At 33.9% G+C, this 12,137-nt stretch overlaps 1 long non-coding RNA gene across 1 annotated transcript in view; it reads left to right on the top strand.

Moving 5' to 3' along the window:
- The window catches only part of LOC121101852, a 53,697-nt gene that overhangs the window by 25,311 nt on the left and 16,249 nt on the right, over positions 1-12,137 (top strand). Inside the window, exon 2 of the long non-coding RNA XR_005833863.1 lies at positions 2,553-2,619. This is a non-coding gene — a long non-coding RNA (uncharacterized LOC121101852). The remainder of the gene's footprint in view (positions 1-2,552; positions 2,620-12,137) is intronic.

The raw sequence follows: 12,137 nt of genomic DNA, 5'->3' as shown, positions 1-12,137 counted from the left end.
TCGTGAACATCTGGAAGTTTAATATACAATGTTATGTGCTTCAGGAAAGAGAAAAAATGGGAGTGACTACGAAAAACGTATTTTAAAGGGTAAAAGAATATTTAGAAAAATAGGCGCTCTTTTCAACTCTTTGATCCTTGATGTAATGCTTTTTTAATTTACTCTTGTTCTCAAATAGTTCAACTTATTCACACATCTTACTGAAAAGAATCAAATATTTAAGTACATTACTATCAATAGAGAGTATCTGAGGAAGACGTGTTCCCACTTATTAGGTAATATTTAAGCATTATGCTACAGTTTGATGATGCCTTTGACTGACAACCAAAACAATAAACACAGGCTCTATAGATTTTAATATTTATATCAACCTGACCCATTATTTTCAGTACTTATGACAAATGTCTCCAAAGTGCTCTTCCCAAAGAATTTGCACAGGAAGTAATAACATGTGCAACTCATCAAAGTGTTACCATGCTGAATGTTTTTGTATTTCCTGTTCTTATTTTCCACGTGTGATTATAAACTGATCTCCCCCAGAACTCTTTAAGAGACTTCTATAAAGTGCTGACATGGAGGAAAGAAAATATGTATTTTGTCATGTTCACAATGTTTCTGAACACAGAAACTTGTCTTAAACTTTTAACCGGGCAATATGCTTGAGGATTGAAGTTACCTGAAGTGATTGTTAGTTCTGATGAGGATTGAGAATTTTAGTCAACAATTTACAAATTATTTCAGATTTTAGAAGGGGGTGAGGCTTAGTGAGTTTGAAGAACAGAAAGTGGATGTAGGGGCTGAACACATTCAGAGAAGGGAGAACAGAAAACATATAGATCCAACTTTGCAAAGTTAATAGCAGGGATTTTCAATTCCTATTTTAAAATTGAATATTTATAAGCATATTTATACAAGCATAGTCCTCCTACTGGGTATACATCTGATAATTGTAATGCATAATTATAATGCAGAAGTATGGGAGTACTGACTGAAGTCTTAGAGTTAGATATAGTATTTTAACCTTGAGCAAAGTAATAAGGTATACGCACATGGTAAAGCATCAGATATTTCAGGAAGGCTTATTGTGAAACAGGAAACCTCTCTTCCCTCCCTTCCTTAGTAATAGCATGACTCCCTGGAGATATCTGCAAGCATTTTCTATAATTAATTTAGTACTAACCTTTCTATCTCTAAGTATTATGTTTAATTAGTGATTTGTTTATCAACTATAGATAATGACAGCTATTGTTTTTTATGATTTGTTGTTTATATGATTATATTTGTTTATATGTTGTTTTATGATTTTTCCAGCATGCTCTTGCTTATTATTGTTGTTTTAACTTGTTCATTTCTCTGCTTGGAATATCTTTCTCATAGCATCCTATATTTACTTCACTCAGATCTCTTCAAATGTCATCTCCATTGAACAGCTGTGTGTCTAAAATAGCTATTCTCCCCTCCCCCAATTTACTTTTCCTGATTGTATTTACCATTTCCTGATATTATAAATTTGTTGCATAATTTATTTCCTGCCTCTCTCCCATATTAGGGTGTAAGTTCTGTAGCAGATGGTATCTTTTTTGCTTATTGGTGTATCTCGAGTTTCTAGAACAGTGTTAGGCACATTTTATGCATTTTATCAAATATTTGTTAAATAAATCAGTGAACGAAGTGCATAGCATAATGCCAGATATGCAGTATTATTGGTTAATTATTACTATAAAATTTAAAAGTCTTATAACCTTGAAGAATATTTATCTTGATATTATTATTAACAGGAGCATACCAGTTTCAGTTAAATTTAAGATGGGCTTGAGAGAATCAAACCTACTATTCCTGCACACAAATATTATTTATCTTTAATATCCAGTAGATGTGATATGTGTGTTTATTTGTTACATCTTTGTAACCCTCCCAGTAGTGTTAATAGTGAAAACAGTGAAGAGAATTTCCTAATCATTAAAGCAATACAGTATTATCTAGTCCTAAAAGAAATATCCCCAAGAAGACAATGTGAGTTTATAATAAGAGTGGAATGTCTGTATCTATTCTGTGGTTCCCAGTTTCATGCATTCTACCTGCTGGGGACAAAGCAACATACAATGTGTGTTGATATAGGGTGATACAGGGATCGTGGAGGATGGGGCCCAACCTCTCAGGGTATCCTTTCCAAACTGGTGCTGCAGTTGCACCTTCAAAAATATGTCACAAAGAAAGCCACTTAATGTGTCATTGTTTTATGTGTATATATATATATATATATATATATATATATATATTTAACAAATTTTTATTTTAGAATAATTTCAGATCTATAGGAAGTTGCAAGGGTAGTATGGAGTGTTCCTGTACACCCTTCACCTAGCTTTTCCAAATGATAGTATTTTACATAATCATTTGTCAGAACCAAGAAATTAACATTGCTGCAATGGTGTTAGCTGAAATATAGGCTTTATTTGGATTTTTCCAGTTATGATCTTTTTCTGTTCCAAGATCTAATTCAGGATATTACATTGCATTTAATCATAATGTCTCTTCCTTGCCTCCTCCAGTCTATGATGGTTTTCCAGCCTTCTTTGTTTCTCATGACCTTGACAGCTTTGAAGAGTGCCAAGTCAGGTATTTTTTGAGAATTTGTGTTTGATACTTTCTCGTGGTTAATCTGGGGTTATGGATTTCTGGGAGGCAAAATATTTAATGCAGACAGAACATATTAAAGAAGTTATTTAATAGAAGTCCTAGTATAATTGTAAGCTTACTAGAAGACCAATTATATTTTTAAAAATTCTCATTTCTCAAGAGTCTGTGGCCCTTTTCGTGTCAATCAGTAGCATACCAGAATTGGGATTATATTTTTATTTAAAATATGGATCTGTTTGATGCCTGAAATTTTGCTTGTGTCAAGGGATAAGCAATGGGTCATGTTTTTAAATTGGCATTGATACTTACCAGCGGTCCTTTGAAAGAAAAAGTTTCTGCTCTTCTGCTGCTGCTCTTCTTCGGTTTCTTCTCTGCTTCTTCTTCCTCTTCCTCACCTTCTCCTTCTTCTTATAGCTGCAATTTTTATAAACTCCACAGGGCCTTAAGATTTAGTGAGACATTTTCCTTTATAACCTCCCACATATTTTCTATTTTTGAACAAAGTCTTCACTGCAATAATCAGCATTGATAAAGATAATTCTTATGGCAATTTATTTGTTCACTTCCACTCTGGGTGGGTTTTTGAGATTCTATTTTTTAGCATGTCATGTTCTTGAAAATGTGTGTTCTTATTCAAGTTATATATTTAGAGCTTCTCCTATTTTCCAGTTGAGGCAGACAACAATGTTATTTGAACTATGCACTCTATTCCAATATACCTATTGTCTTTAACTCCTGATGATACTGGCATGGCTCTTAAGAGTACTTATATCTTCACTACCACAGTTGCTTGCCAAATGATCATTACTAGTTCCATAATAAGTTATAATTCACAAACAAAACGTGTTTTAGATGGTAAGAGTATTGATCTGTCAACTGGAATTGTAAGAAAAATCAAGATAGTTAAAGTCTTGAAAATTTTAGGTGATTTTTAAGAGATTAGGGATAGAAATTCTTATTTAGAGAGACACATACAAAAATTTGGTCAAGACAATGCAGAGGGTAAAAAATGGGCAATTATGACCTCTTGGTAACTCTGAAAGACATATATTCATATATTATTATGTTTTGGATCATTACATGTTATTATATACATTTTATGTAGGTGCATTTTATTATGGGCTTTTGATACAGACTTTTTATTTAAGAGCACTTTCTTGCCTATGATGAAAAACAACTCATCTGCATTTGTCTTCTTGCAATATCGAATAATAATTTACCATTAACATAAAACAAAAATAATAGTGAGCACTTATATAGCACATCCCATGTATAGAGACTAAAGTTGAGGGGATAAGAAGAACAAATTTCCCCAAGAAGACAATGTGAGTTTATAATAAAAGTGGAATGTCTATCTATTCTGTGTTTCCCAGTTTCGTGCACTCTACCTGCTGGGAACACAGCAAAATACAATGTGTGTTGATATAGGGTGATATAATGGTGCTGGAGGATGGGCCCAAGCTCTCGGGGTATCCATTCCAAACTGGCCTTTTGACTGCTCTTTCAGGCTGGCAGCTTCTGAGTGGTGTGGTCTGTGATAAGGGCAGTGAATCCAATGGGAATGTGCCCACAGTCACAACTCCTTTGCTCTGAAGTGAGTGCCTTGTTCCCATGTAATATTATGGAGAATTCTCTGTCTACGAATCAAATACTGTACACATTTGGAGAGTGGTGCTGGCTGAGGCTGTGCTTGGCAGCTCTGTACATAATGTAATCACGTATTGAATCCAAAATTTCTGAAGCAGTAGCTTTTCCAGCATCTAGTACACCATATTACTAGAAATGGGCAGTGTCTGCAGCTTTGAAAAAAGGAGTGAAACAGATCCTCAGCCTATCCTAAACATGATATGAAGTATAATCTATACAAATTTATATGTAAATTAAAAGATAGTGGGGCAATATCAAAGAAAATTAAAAATTCATGTCCTGATTGGTCCCAGATCCATTCCCTGGATTTCCTTGTTCCGCTCTGTATCAGTGAGAACTGTATTTCCCCAGCTCCCCAGCTGTCTGTCTTCTGAGAATAGGCTAGGAAAAGCACCAAGGAAAATTCAGGATATTTTCTGACTCCCACATTTAGATAATGCCATCTACATCTTGTCTGTGATTCTAGCTCTCACTAGACAGTCCCTCCCTTTCATGGTCCCAGCTTGCCTGAGGCCTCTCCTGCTGGGTTCTTGTCATCTGACAGCCCTGATTTCTGGGCTCTGGTTACACTCCCTGCTTCCTCTATCCATCTAGGGTAGCAACATCTTGGTATTGCTTCCTTTGGGATTCCTTACTGTTTTCTGGGCAGCCAGTCAGCTTTCCCATCACTTGAATAACCAATTCCCTGCATTAAATGTCCTCTATTTGAATACCCAGAGTGGCTTCTGTTTTCTTGACCGGGGATTACCATGAATAATTTGCTCCTCTCTATTGAAACTTGGATGGAAGAAATAGTTTTCAAAGAAAATATAACTGAATCAAATTAACTTCAAGAGAGATGAACTCAATATAGCAACCTAGAAGAATCAGACTCATTAAAGATTTAACGTCACCTCCTCTCCCCAACAAAACCAAACCAAGAAAAAGGCCCAAGGTTCTATTTATGCCGTAATGTCTAGATAATTCCAATACTATTTAAGCTTTTCATCATGTCTCAAAAATAAAAATTTCAACTTACTTTTAGGGGAAATCTTTTACACTGATACCAAACCTGACAATGAAAACATCAAAAAGAAAAATACAGGCCAGTCTCATTTGTGTCATGAGTAAATATCAATGAAAACATTCTAAATATCAACTAAAAAGGATCACATTTAACAAATTAAGATCTATGACTGTGGATGGGAAATACTCTTTATAGATTTAATTCATATGAAGAATCCAGCAGAGCCATCACTTATTCCCCTTTACACACAAAAGGAAGCCAGACAAATAAAATTCTTAAGATTCACTTACTATGAAAAGAAAAAAAAAGGACTCAATAGTCATGTCTTCATCAATCAGAGATTCCAGTTTGTACATTATTACACAAGATAACCAATTGACAAGCAAGGCCATTTTATACTAAAGATTATTAGTTCTACAAGTTCTAACAATCAACATTACGTGGCAGGGTCTTGAGAAAATTTATTTATTTTGCAAGTAAATTGCAATTACATTTGTTATGATTATAGAAAATAGACAAGGATGGTTAAAGTTTACATGTTTATTTGATTCTGTGTCCGGGACCACAAAGTAATACATTGATACCCTTGTCACTATTCTTAATTTGGTATCTCATCAGTGTAGGTTCTCTGGCCTCAATTTATAATCCCAGGTGGAATTGGCATCTCTTCTTGCTGTTGAAGAAAGCATTTTCTCCCTTCTGAATTCTCTGAACTTTTTCTAAGAGTTGCTAGTAAAGAGTACTTGGCATTCATAAATTCACAAACAACACAATCCATTTGTTAAATACTGGATGACAAAATAGAGAGCCTAAAGAAAACTAAATACCAACATGCAGGGTAAATAGAGATAGATCACATAGATTATAATATACACATTAAACTGTTAGAGTAACACAAAATACTGATATCACTAATGATAACACACATAACTAACATGTCACTTCAACAGACAGTGGAGAGAAAGTGGTGAATGAGCATCATCAATTCAAAGAATAGTTAATATTGGTTAATATACAAGAAAAATTGAATACACACTAAAGTATCACAGTCCATATATAAAAGAAATTTGGTAGAAAAATTCCCCAAATTTGACAACTGTCCTAAATACTTATATGACATCATTAAGAACAGTCTGTTAAATTGAAAGTAACTTTTCTAAATTTTCAAAAATAAAAACCGAATTTTAATCACCTATGCTAGGAGAGGGATTTATTTTCTCTACAGAAAAGTTATTACAAAATTGTTATAAAGAAAGTATTGAAAAATGTATAACTAAAAATTATAATAAAAGTATAATAAAACTTTCAGACAATTAATAAAAATATTTTTTCTGGATATTGTGATGTTTATGGAACTTATCAGCTTTAAAAGTATGCACTGTTGGTTGTGATTGCTTCTTTCCTCTCAGGTGAATATTAATATTAATTTTTATGCCTTATTGTGTATTTGTACCGTTGCGTTACTTTTTCTTAGAAGCTGCTTACAAAATTAAATAAGCTTCAGGACTCTAAAACTTTTCTTTTCTTCAGGCCATCTCAGATCCTTCAGGGAGTTTGCAAAAAATCGGTAGTAGGCCAAAGACTTTCAAAATCCTAAGAATGAGAGTTCAAATTTTGGGGCAATCCCCTAGGAACGGAAGGGCAAGAGGACTCTAGCAGATGTATGAGTTAAGCTTATGTATTGGAACAACCGCAGTCAGGAATGCCCTCCTGGAGACCCATGTTTCTCATTAGCATACTACTATGTCTGAGGATCCCCATGCCAAAGACAGGGGTTTAGTGTGTTCATTCCAGCATTTGTCACAGGTATTTAATCACAGAACCCTTAGTCTTGGGATATATGTGGGCATTTTGAGACATGTTTGGTAAATATTAGAATAAAATAGTTATCGATAACAAATATTGAACACAAGGAAAAGATTTTCTGCAGCTAGTTGTTAAGACTTCCAAATATCAGAGCATTTCCATTAATCTATGTTTTACTGCATGCATCACCGTGTGATATTTCATGCTATTTTCCTCTAGGAAAAAAAAGAATCCAGCACATGCCAAGACTTTTCCACAGGTGGTCTTTAGCTAAGTAACTGCCAAAAGGACATTCCTTGTAGGAGTTTGGAGGATTAAAAATCAGCTTTCACTGTTGCTTTTTCAAACCCCAAAACATTGCTACTGAACATTGCTAGTACCTTTCTTGGGCTATTGTGGAATCTTATCATTCATTGATAAAAAATAATTTTAGATATAAAGAAGAGTCAATTGGAAAATTTACCTTCACTTCAGCCAAATTATGCTTTTATGCCTACTTTGTTTCATGAGTGTTTGATAAATTCATTTTTACTTTTCACAGAAAATTAGTGAGCCTGTTACAATTGGGAATGTTTTCATTGCCTGTTTTGACAATTGAGGAAAATTTTGTTTTCACAGACAAGCTAAAGACCCACGTTTAACCACATTATTTCTATTACTCACCTAATATACATTTACATCCCAAAGTGTGTGGAAGGAAGGGCTTTTAAAATTTAAGGCACATATTTTGAAAACCAAACATGGCAAGGGAACCAAGATTTTGAGTGTGTATGGACAGTTATTTTGATTTTCAAATTGCAAACGTTATTGAAAACTACTTTAGAAATCTTCCTTCCCTTTTCTTTACGGAGGGTGTCGTTCAAGACTCTTGGCTCACGTACCTGGCATGAATATAAACAACATAAGGACACCAAAAGGAAATGAATCCATCACACTTCTAATTTCAATTTGTCTATTTTTATCATTCACATTTTTACCATCTGGAAATTTTTCTATCACTAGCTAAAAATATGATATTCCTTTTCAAATACTTTGGAATTTTAAAGACATACACAATGAAATTTTATTCTCATTTTGTGTCGCATTATTTAGTATGCTTTTAAAAATCTGTTATTTTATTTTAAATATTTTATTTTTTATTTGAGAGAGAGAGAGTGAGCATGAGTGAGGGGAGGGGCAGAGGGAGAAGCAGACCCTTGCCGAACGGGGAGCCAGCTGTGCGGCTCAATCCCAGGATCCTGTGCTAAAGGCAGCTGCCTAACCAACTGAGCCACCCAGGTGCCCCCAAAATCCGTTATTTTAGTGATGTTTTACATGATGTATAAAACATATTATGTACATATAGTATGTGTAAATATTGGTATTTGTATTTATGTGATGTCAAGAAATCAGGAAAATTATATCTAAATAACAAGACACTTGCCTGAGTTACATTCATTTCTCATGATTGTCTTTGCAAACTTAAAATCAATTTCATAATATCATTTTTAGTATTATGACAAAAAATTATAGCTATGAATATGCATGTAGTTTTTAAAACCTGACCTAAGGCAATCAAATAAGTAGATATTTACAAAATAGAAAAATTGTGATACCATAATAAATTTTAACTAACTAGGTTAGAATGCTAGAGTTTAATATTTTTATTTGAAACAAATGTAAGCCATTAACCAGAGAATTTGAATTTTCTCTATGCACCTATGAAAAATGTATATCGTGGTGAGTGCATATTTGTGGTTTTGGTTTGTATGTATATATGAAGTATATTTTTTATACAAAATGCATAGATAATACATTTTATTGAGAAGTTATATTGACTTAGGACTATTAAGGTCTTGAATTTGGGGGAGAATCGCTCTTTTTTAACACAATATTTCTAATGTTACTCTGCCATATTGAAGATTTTTTAGGCAATGAGTTGCTTTTATACACTAGAAAATTAAATGGTGTGCACTTTTACTAGCATATCTGTGGAGATGAGCACATGTCATTCGTTGGTGAGGCCAAGAGTAATTTCTGAAATTAGAGGGCATTTCCCTCTTTCTCTTTCCCTCTCTCTCATATCATGTATATGTCTTTAGGATATTTGTTTCTCAGTTTCAGTGTATATACAAAATGCTTTATGAAAATAAAAAGAGTTGTCATTTTACAGGATAGTTTTCCTCACTGCCTTCCTTTCTTTTTCTCATTCTTCTTAAATATGTTTTCTTTATTGGTACTTGAATAAATATTTTCGATACCATAGGATCAAACCCTTCTTGTGTGCACATGATGGGTTATATCCTGATCCCACAGATTTTTTTCCTTTCAATTCCATTACTGCTTCTATTGTTTTAATTTCCATTGTTTGTTGCTATTTTGGTGGGTCTCTCTTTTTTTAAAAGATTTTATTTGATAGAACATGAACAGGAGGAGGGGCAGAAGGAGAGGGAGAAGCAGAACCCCCACTGAGCCATGGAGCCCCCTCTGCCTCTATCCCAGGACCCTGGGATCCCAGGATCATGACCTGAGCCAAAGTCAGCCACTTAACTGGCTGAGCCACCGAGGCACCCCTTTGGTGTTTTTTTTTCTTAATGTGTTATAACTTTTTAAAGACATTATGTTTTTTCTATATTTATATTTTTATAATATTAAGCTTAATATTAATATAAATTCCAATTAAAGTAAAAAAAGTCACAAATTTTAATAAGGAACAAGGTATGGAAGTAGAGACAGGAGGAGATTATGCTAAGTGAAATAAGTCAAGCAGAGAAAGACAATTATCCTAGGGTTTCACTCACTTATGGAACATAAGAAATAGCAGGGAGATCGGTAGGAGAAGGAAGGGAAGAATGAAGGGGGGGTAAACAGAAGGGGAATGAACCACGAGAGACTGTGACTCTGGGAAACAAACAAGGCTTCAGAGAGGAGGGGGATTGGGATAGGCCGGTGATGGGTAGTAAGGAGGGCACATATTGCATGGAGCACTGGGTGTTATACGCAAACAATGAATCATGGAACACTACATCAAAAACTAAGGATGTACTGTATGGTGACTAACATATTATAATAAAAATTATTTAAAAAAAGAAACAAAGTATGGAAGTTATGTTATCTTTAAGATGTAAGTAATATTTATTTTTTTAAAGATTATTATTTGTTTATTTGAGAGAGAGAGAGAGAGCACAGAGGGAGAGTGAGAGGGAGAAACAGACTCCCCACTAAGCAGAGAGCCCAACGTGGGGCTTGATCCCAGGACCCTGGGATTATAACCTGAGCTGAAGGCAGATGCTTAACCCACTGAGCCACCTAGGTGCCCCCCCCTTTTAAAGATTTTATTTTTATTTATTTATTTGAGAGAGAGAGAACAGAGGGTGAGTGAGAGGGAGAAGGTAATGTTTATTTTTAATCAAAAATGACACCTCATAATTATATACAACTCGTGGATAATGAATATCAATTTCATGATGATAATAATTAGCTTTGAAAAGCAAGACATTTTTTCTTCATTTGCAAAATGTATCCCATATAGAGTATGTACATATATGTGTACTGATGTATGCAGGTGAATATCTAATATGTATGGCATATGTGTGTGGATATAAATGTTTTAATTGGCTTAAATTCTATTTCTTTCATAAAAGAATCAAATCAGCTTTTTTTAGTGGACTACTTTTATAAATATTTCATACCATATCTTTTGTTTAATAATCAGTATATCTCAATCTTTAACATATCTCATTAAAATAAATCTGTTGGTTCACAAATCTTTCATGTTAATTTTCTAATAATGTATTTTTTTGGAAGTGCTTTTCTACATCAGAATTCCATAAACAGAAATGGGCTTACCATGTAGTTCTTTACAAGAATTCTTTAAAAGTCCTACAATATATTGTCTGTTGCCATAAAGCTCATAATGGCAATGAAATGCCTGAGGCAAAATATGTCTTCTTTGCCTTCAAAAATGAAACATCAAAGAAACACTATTTGCATAAAAATATATAAAAATGTTCATAAATAAAATCTTTGTGCATTGAGATAAAGTGAAAAAGCATTCTTTAAAGTTTCTTTCAGAAGTAGTTTCCTGAAATCACAATATAGGGACTATGGGTATAAAATAGTTGACAATGAAGTCTTGTGATCTTCTTTCAAAATCCCAAAGTATATTTCATGCCTAGTAGATAAAGAAGAACTTCTGGAAAATGATATTGCATATTCTATATTTTAGGTATGATCAAAGGTAACACTTTTTTTTTAGTTAAAGGCTTAAAATAGAGGCATCAATTTGGTGAATTTATAGAAGTATGATTTCTATGAAATATATATTAAAGAAGAGATTAAAAAAATTACAGATGAGATAACATAAACAAAGAATGTTACTAGACAGTAGCAAATCAAAAGACTCTAAATGATGATGTATCTAGTAACTGCCCCAGAGGATGCGGACGTGTAGAATGGAAAAACAATAGATTTCATCTCACTGAACTGCATAACTGTGAGTGGATCAAGTTGTTATTTAAAATCATTGAGTTTTGGGTTTGTTTGTTAAGCAGCACTATTGTGGCAACTGTTAGCTGAAACAGAGACCTTGGGGTACAGGAAAGAAAAAATGGGTAGCACTCTCCACTCCTGCATGTTTTAATAAACAATATACCTATGTATAATAAATAGCTTGGTTAGATGGCATCAAAGAGAAAAACCAAGCAGGGAAGAGGAGTGGGAAGTGTTGGAGGTGTAATTTTAAATATAGTAGTCAGGAATGCCTCACTGAGAAGGAAATGGTAGCAGGTCAGTTTCCCTAAAAAGCAAACTCTGAGAAAAAGATTTGAATGAAGGATCAATTACCCCTTTCAAGATGGTAACTGGGAGGCAGCTCTAGTTTAAAATATAATAATATATCTGCATGTCATCTGGTAGAAGTATTCTCCTTTTTCTGAGAATTAAGACTTCTAAACCTACAGAACCAAGAGTCACAGCAAGAGGAAGTATGAATTCACCAAAATGGGTAATTTAGAGTGATGTTAAATGAGACCACTCTTGCTACCTCCTCTTGGATCCC

The sequence above is a fragment of the Ursus maritimus genome, unplaced genomic scaffold, assembly GCF_017311325.1.
Source record: "Ursus maritimus isolate PB19 unplaced genomic scaffold, ASM1731132v1 scaffold_11, whole genome shotgun sequence".
NCBI classification, from domain to species: domain Eukaryota; kingdom Metazoa; phylum Chordata; class Mammalia; order Carnivora; family Ursidae; genus Ursus; species Ursus maritimus.
This window is presented reverse-complemented; position numbering and strand designations above follow the sequence as displayed.